The following is an 8,895-nucleotide window of genomic DNA, read 5'->3' on the forward strand; positions in this document are numbered from 1 at the left end:
AGATGAACTGGTGACGACGGAGGTGATGAGGCCATCGCACTGGCCAGATGAGGCGGGCGCACTCGGGAGGCTCTCCTAGCTGCTAGATTTGTGGAGGATGATGACGACATGCAGTGAGGAGACACCGTAGATCCTCACATTGCATCTTTGAACGTTTGACTCCAGTCTGGTTGATGGCAGCGCAAATACCCTCTGTGAGAACGTTCCTGTCATGGAGATGCAGCGGAGGCCCTAATAATCACTCGATTGCAGGAGGATGATGATAACGTGCAGTGAGTACACTCCATAGATCTTCACATAGCCTCCGTGAATGTTTGACTCCTGTCTGGCTGAGGGCAGCTCACTTGTGCTCTGTGATCAGGGTCATATCATAGAGACGCTGCCGTGAACCTTTGTCCACCTTCAGCACCTGATCCCTTTAAAAGCACAGGGTCACTGATCACAGATGCTGAAGAGATGGGAGTCAGTCCCACCTTAAAGGTGCTGAGAGCACTCAGAGAGAATGAGAGAACTCTGGAGTCTGCCCACGACATTCTGGCAGCAATGACAAGCATCATCAAGGTACAGGCGGCAGTAATATGTCCAGTGAGTGTGAGGTCAGACCATCACTTTGGTCTGAAGGCTGCACAAAGCACAGGGAAGAAGCCCTGGACTGAGACACCTGCCTTTATCTTGTGCAGGAATTAAGGCTTCACATCTGAGTGACATGAACATTGCTCACCAGAACAAGGAGCCATAGGCAGGGAGAAATTCTTGGGAGTTTATTTACAATAGTGAACATTATGTACAACTGATTAACACTCATGCCCAGGCTGTGCAACTAATTCATCTTAATTCTCCTAACCCTGCCACTATGTCTTGGTGCTCCCCTAACATCCATAGCGGTGGTAGAGGCAGCCTGCTAACTGGAATACCCTGTCTGTGACGGCCTTGGTGGGCATCCTCTGGAGGGCCGAGACCTGGAGGGCCCTGGCCTGTTTTCGGGATCCTGCTGTGTGGCAGTGGCACTCTTGGTCTGTGGAGCTGGAGCTGCTGAGGTCACAGGAAGAGGGATTTCGGATGGGCTGGACACTCCCGGAGTCACTTGCACGTATGGCCCTATGGGTGCCCAATAGTCCCTGGCTGACTCCTTGAGGAGAAGGGGAAGCTGGAGTGAGATTGAGTTACCCCACATCCCTCTCATGTACACACTGTTGGAGGCCAACTAGGACGTCAGCAATGGAGTTCAGCTGGCGCAGCAGTGCAGGACCAATGTCCTGGACCAAGGTCTCCATGGCAGCCTTAATCATACCAGCGTTGACCTCGGTGCATTGGCATGCCAGCGCCTGAAGGCGGATGGACTCCTCGATCTGAGGAGTGCAGCGGACATCCCTACCTGATGTTCTCGAGCTTGCCTTTGCAGCTCCAGCAACTGAGGTATGACCGAGTCCAGAGGCTTATCATCTGCATTGGACTCAGCAGCTTTCTGGTCTCCAGTGCTGGAGACCGGGGAAGTGCCTGCATCTACCTGCTGTGGATCAGCCAGTGTGACAGTGTGATGTGCTCACCAGGCTGTGATCCCGAGGCTACTCTAAAGCTAGGTCCCACTGAATTGTGTGTCTCTGTGCTCAAGGAGGGTGTGGGTGAGCGCTGTGATGGGTCTTCAGTGAAGGTGCTTTCAGATTCTTCTTTAGATGCTTCTTCGGGGCTTGATTGGAGGCCCTGGGTGGTGGACTTGATTTTCTCCCAGATGTGCCTGCAAAAGCAAGGAGAGATAATTTGTGCATGGCAGGCGACTGTGGAACAAGGAAGTGACTCACGGCATGGTTGTCTGATGGATGTTGCACTGCACCTCACTGGGTAGAACAGCGCCAACCTCACCGTCAACACAGGAACAGTCCAGAGCTTTGCAGGTCAGCTGGATGACTCTATTTTCAAAGTCCATGAGGACCTTGATTTCAGACATTCCTCCACCAGTCTGCAACCTCTCCCTCTTGTTGTGTGCCAGCTTGTCCTGCATGAATGCAGATGGGGAGAGTGTAAGTGGGACATCTGCCAGGCCAGAGGATAAATATGCCTGCTAATATGTAGGATAAGTGTGGGTGGTAAGTGGTCCCATGGACAGATGAGGACAATGAAGGTGTGTGTGAGAGAGTGAATGGTGATGCCCCTTGAACTAGCAGTGTTTGAGACCCCTGTGGATGTGTGATGGGTTTGTAAGTGTGCAATTTGGAAGTGATGAGAAGAATGACTTGCCCTGGCAGAACGGATGAGATCATTCATCCTCTTGTGGCACTGGGTGGCCGTCCTCTTTTGCAGGGCATTGGCACTGACCATAGCTGCCACTGCCTCCCAAGCCGGATTGGTGATGTTGCTGGCCCTCTTGCGGCCAGAATGGGGGTTGAGGACCTCACGGCGGTCCTCCACAGCGTCCAAAAGACGTTCAAGGGATGTGTCACAGAATCACCGGGTGACCGTTTTCGTGCCTTTCGGGGCTATGTCTTCTGTGGAGCAGTCCTGGGCTGGAGGCTCTGAGATGTGTGCATGTTGCTGCACTTTAAATATGGCACCCGGTGTGATGAAGCAGCGAGGTGATGGTGTGGCGGACGAATGAGAGCCTGCCCGCCATTGAAATGGCATGTTTCCTGGGAATGCATGATTAATGAGGCAGGATTGGGATGATACGGCGCAAAAACGCGCTTTTCCAGCTGGTGGGAAAAATGTTCTTTTTCCCACCCACTGCCGCACTTAGTGTAAATCTGAGATGATTTCGCCCCGAGTCTATGGAGGAAGTTACACTGCTGATCAATCTCAGGTCGCTCGTTCTTAGCTCCCTCATGTGGTATGGACAGTGTGATGCAGGAAACTGAGAAACAGGGGGCTGTCCCTCAGTTCCACGAGCAGAATTTTTCTCTCATTGGTTGGGTGTGCACCTGACCCGAACAAACGTAAAATGACGTTGGGCGAGCGTCCAGATTCCATTGTGCACTCGCGTGATATATCGCGGAGTCGGCAGCTCACCCGCTGACAATTAAGTGGCCTATTAAGGCCCTTAATCAATTAATTGGCTAGAATTTTTTGCTGTCTGTCCAACCATTTGGTTCGTGGGCAGGCGAAAATGCCAAGCGGCCTTTGCATTTTTGGTGAAACATCATCCATGGGCAGGATGTGGGTTTGACCAGTGATTCAAAAAAATAAAACCTTTTAACACTCATATTTGGTGATGTTGCTGGCCCTCTTGCGGCCAGAATGGGGGTTGAGGACCTCACGGCGGTCCTCCACAGCGTCCAAAAGACGTTCAAGGGATGTGTCACAGAATCACCGGGCGACCGTTTTCGTGCCTTTCGGGGCTATGTCTTCTGTGGAGCAGTCCTAGGCTGGAGGCTCTGAGATGTGTGCATGTTGCTGCACTTTAAATATGGCACCCGGTGTGATGAAGCAGCGAGGTGATGGTGTGGCAGACGAATGAGAGCCTGCCCGCCATTGAAATGGTCCCTGCTCATGTGACAGAGTCACTTGAGGGGACATGTTATCATTATTTTTAATATCTTTATTTTTTATTTTAAAAATCTTTAGCACCCTGAGGCAGCCCTGTGCCTCAGGGAGCTTTAACTGCACTCACCCACGCGCATGCCTGAACTTCTGCGCTCGCCCTCCTCCCCCCCACCCCCACTCTGGCAGCGCCAAGCCAGCCAGTGTGAAATCATGGTCAGGGCCCAATCACGGGCAGTGGGCAGGTTCCCGACCACTCCCGGGCCCGCCCACCGAGCCCGCCTGACGACCGGAAAATTCTGGCCTCTGTATTATGATCCCCAGCTGAGATTACCACTGGACAAGCCTGATCCCAGGTCGGAAACCAGCTGATTAGATCCTAACTTTGTTTGTTTAGATACGTGGAGAGGGTCTACTGAACAGAGTCATCGGAGTTAGCTAATGAAGTTTTAACAAAAGAATAAAACATTTGTTAAACAAGAAGAGGGAACCCTGCACCTTTACAGATATATACAGATGTGTAAGGATAACATAAGTTACAAAAGCTATCTTATACTGTAATGTTCACAGTAAATACACAGCCAATGTAAACCAATTGGCAACCCGTGGTCAGACGTACCACACTCTGAAACCAAGTGACAGATAACACCTCAGGGTTAAATTATATCTGCCATTTATCTGCCCGTTTGACCATCCCGTCTATATTTTCCTATAGCCCAAGACACTCAACCTCACTGTTAATCACCCGGCCAATCTCTGTGTCATCCGCAAACTTACTAATCCTATCTCCCACATAGTCATCTATGTTATTTATATAAATGATGAATAATAGGGGACCCAGCACAGATCCCTATGGTACACCACTGGACACTGGCTTCCAGTCACTAAAGCAGCCTTTTGTAATGACCCTCTGTCTCCTACAACTAAGCCAATTTTGAATCCACCTTATCAAATTACCCTGTATCCCATGTGCGGTTGCCTTCTTTATAAGTCTTCCATGTGGGACCTTGTCAAAGGCTTTGCTGAAATGTATATAAACTAAAACAAAAATAGCTGGAAAAACACAGCGGGTCTGACAGAATCTGCGGAGAGGAACACAGTTAACGTTTCGAGTCCGAATGACTCTTCATCAGAATGAAAGAAATATAGAAATGTGGTGAAATATAAGCTGGTTGAGGGGGGTGGGGCAGGTAGAGCTGGATAGAGGGCCAGTGATAGGTGGATGCAAAGAAGAGATTGCCAAATACGTCATAGACAAAAGGACAAAGGGGTGTTGATGGTGGTGATATTATCTAAGGAATGTGCTAATGGTGACATTAAAGATAGAAAACAGGACAAACAAGTGGCAGATGGCCCTAGTAGGGGTGGGGTGGGGGGAAGGGATCGAAATGGGCTAAAAGGTGGAGATAAAACGATAGATCAAAATAAATTTAAAAATAGGTGGAAAAAGAAAACTATATTTAAACAATATAAATTATTATATATAAGCTACATCAACTACACTACCCTCATCTGCACACCTGGTCACCTCAAAAAATTCAGTCAAATTTGTTAGGCATGACCTCCCTCTGACAAAGCCATGCTGACTATCCCTGATCAAACCTTGCCTCTCCAAGTGGAGATAGATTCTCTCCTTCAGAATTTTCTCCAATAGTTTCCCTACCACTGACGTGAGACTCACTGGTCTGTAGTTCCCTGGCTTATCTCTACAACCCTCCTTAAATAGCGGAGCCACAGAGCTGTTCTCCAGTTCTCTGGCACCTCCCTGGTGGCCAGAGGGGAATTAAAAATTTGGGTCAGAGCCCCTGCGATCTCCTCCCTTGCCTCCCTCAGCAGTCTGGGACACAAATGATCCGGACCTGGAGATTTGTCCGCTTTTAAGCCTGCCAACACCTCCAATACCTTATCACTCCCAATATCAATTTGCTCAAGAACCTCGCAGTCTCTCTCCCCGAGTTCCATACCTTCATCCTCATTCTCTTGGGTGAAGACGGATGTCAAGTATTTGTTCAACACTCTAATGATGTCCTCTGGCTCCACCCATAGATTGCCCCCTTGGTCCCTTATGGGCCCTACTTTCTCCCTGTTTATCCTCTTCCCATTGATACACTTATAGAATATCTTGGGATTTTCCCTACTTTTACCAGCCATAGCTTTCTCATATCCCCTTTATGCTCTCCTAATTGCTTTCTTAAGCTCCACCCTGCACTTTCTGTACTCCACTAATGCCTCCGCTGATTTGCTTCCCTTGTACCTGCTAAAAGCCTCTCTTTTCCTTCATATCGTATCTTGAATATCTCTGGTCATCCATGGTTCTCTGGGCTTGTTACTCCTTCCTATCACCCTAGAGGGAACATGTTGAGCCTGTACCCTCCCCATTTCCTTTTTAAATGCCCCCCTGTAGATTTCCCCACAAGTAGCTGTTCCCAGTCTAGCATGGCCAGATGCTGCCTTATTTTACTAAAATCCACTCTCCCCCAATCCAAAACATTTTTTTGCAACTTGACTATTTCTTTGTCCATAACAAGCTTAAATTGCACCATGTTGTGGTCGCTATCACTAAAATGCTCCCCCACCATCACCTCAGCCACCTAACTGGCTTCATTCTCCAGAATTAGGTCCAGCACTGCGCCGTCCCTTGTTGGACCCTCTACATATTGACCTAAAAAGTTCTCCTGTACACATTTCAAGAAATCCACTCCATCCAAGCCCTTAACACTATGTCTATCCCAATTAATGTTGGGAAAGTTGAAATCACCTCATATAATTACCCTATTGTTATTGGTTTTACACACCTGCGCAGATTGTGCACATATTTGCTCCTCAATTTCCCACTGACTATCTGGGGGTCTATAATAAACACCTAACAATGTGGTTGCCCCTTTTTTATTCCCAAGCTCTAACCACAAAGCTTCATTCGATGCCCCCTCCAAGATATCATCTCTCCCTACTGCAGTAACTGACTCCTTAACCAATAATGCAATGCCCCCCCACCCCCTCCCTATCTCGCCTGAAGATTCTATATCCCGGAATGTTGAGCTGCCAATCCTGTCCCTCCTTCAACCATGTCTCAGTGATGGCTACTATATCATAATTCCACGTGTCAATCCCCACCCTTAACTCATCCGTTTTACCTGTAATACCTCTGGCATTAAAGTAGAGGCCATACAGCCTTGCCTTACTCCCTTGAAACTTAATGCAGCGGTACTCCCTCTGACTTGCTTAATTTACTGTATTATGATGTGTCCCTATTCTGCTAACATTTTGTGTCCCCTCCCCCTGCTGAATTAGATTAAACTCCTCCGAACAGCACTAGCAAACCCGCCCGCAAGGATGTTAGTCCCGCTCTGGTTCAGATGTAGACCGTCCTGCTTGTATAGGTCCCACTTTCCCCAGAAACAGTCCCAGTGATCCAGGAATCTAAAACCCTCCCTCCTGCACCAACTCTTAAGCCACGTATTCATCTGTGCTACTCTCCTATTTCTGTGCTCGCTAGCACGTGGCACTGGGAGTAATCCAGAGATTACAACCCAAGAGGTTCTGCTTTTCAGTCTACTGCCTAACTCCCTGAATTCTTGATGCAAGACCTCATCCCTCTTTCTACCTATGTCATTGGTATAAACATGTACCATGATCTCTGCCTTATCACCTTCCCCCTTCAGGATGCCCTGCAGCCGTTCAGTGACATCCTGCACCCTGGCACCAGGGAGGCAACACACCATCCTGGAGTCACGTTGATGGCCACAGTAGCGCCTATCCGTTCCCCTGACTATAGAATCCCCTATTACTATTGCTCTTCCTCTCTTCTTCCCCTCCTGTACAGACAGGCTGCTTGTGGTGCCAGAAGCTTGGCTCTGTCTGCACTCCCTGGAGGAACCAGCACCCTCATCAGCCTCCAAAATGGAATACCAATTTGTGAACGGGACCCCAGGGGACTCCTGAACTACCTGCCTGTTTCTCTTGGACTGCCTGGTGGTCACCCATTCCCTTCCTTCCTCAGGTCCCTTCAGCTGTGGTGTGACCACCTCTCTAAATGTGCTATCCATGATGATCTCAGACTCGTGGATGCTCCACAGTGTCCCCAGTCGCTGTTCCAGCTCTGAAACCCAAGCTTCCAGGAGCTGCAGCTGGACACACTTCCTGCACACATGCTGGTCCCAGACACTGGAAATGTTCCCGGCTTCCCACATGGAACACGAGGAGCACACCACGGCTTTGAGCTTTCCTGCCATGACTTATCCCTTTAAATCAAACCTTTTAAATCAATTACTCTAGGGCCCTTCTTTCCTGATCCTGAGAATGCTATGAAGCTCCCTTTCCTGCCATACAGGGCCTTTGTCACTTGCTGATGCAGCAATGCATGGTGAATTGTGATATGTTGGCATCGCCAGGCCCTGTCTGAAAGGACCTGCTTGCATAGAAATTCAGGACAGTAGTTATCTTCATGGCCACTGGCCTCACCGGCTTTGCCCTGCTGTGAGGCTATAGGGCCGGTTGGAGGACGTGTCAAGTTACTGCCTCCATAGCGAAATGAAGCCATCTCAGACAATGTTTCTGGCTAAGATGGAAGTAGGAGAAGTGCTCCCCTGAATATCCTAGGTAGGTAAGGTCTATATTGAGAGCCCTCCTCCCAGCTGTCCACAACTTCACCTCACTAATACCTAAGATCCATTTCCCTGTCATTCTTCTCCAAGAGGGACTGCAACTATTGCTCCTATTAGCAACAATTGGCTTTCTGCGGACAGGCTTTAAAACTCCACTAACATCTTTGGCAAAGTCCAGCAACACTCCCTTCTGACACCAACAACTCTCAGAACTCTTTCCAACAACACTGAACACTGTACTTCTACTCACCCTGCAGCAGCAAAAGAGTCAAAGTACACCACCTGAAGGTCCCATGCTGATCTCTATAATAGCACTAGCGGTGCCAGGTTTGGGGTGGTTCCCTCATGTAGCTGAATGCACATTTAGCTGATAATGTTTAAGAGAGGATATTAACAGGACCAGCGAGGTCTAAAATTGCAGATCAGGCGCCGAATCAAAATTTGATGTGATTTAATGTCATAATCCGTCCACATCTGATGCATGCACAGTATGCCCTCACGAGCACCCTTACAAGAATGGCACACCATGTGGTCCTCGCTGAAATTGCCAGAAGTGGTTCAGCTGCTATTTCCCAATTTTTGGACTTTTCTGGCACCAGAACTAGTAACGCTTGAATTTTGTACTAAAAGTTTGACCTATTAATAAGAAATCAATCTTGAACTGTTAGAGTTTAGTGGAGTGTGATAGGCCAATTATGTGGAATTTATCTTCGGCAGGAGTTCAGTTTTAGAGGGGTCTCAACACTGAGATGCAAAGAAATTAATGTTTCTATGACACAAATAGAATTTGATACTGATTAAGGGTTTGGTGCTGATGGAA

The sequence above is a fragment of the Cetorhinus maximus genome, chromosome 4 (genome assembly GCF_964194155.1).
Source record: "Cetorhinus maximus chromosome 4, sCetMax3.hap1.1, whole genome shotgun sequence".
Taxonomy (NCBI): Eukaryota; Metazoa; Chordata; class Chondrichthyes; order Lamniformes; family Cetorhinidae; genus Cetorhinus; species Cetorhinus maximus.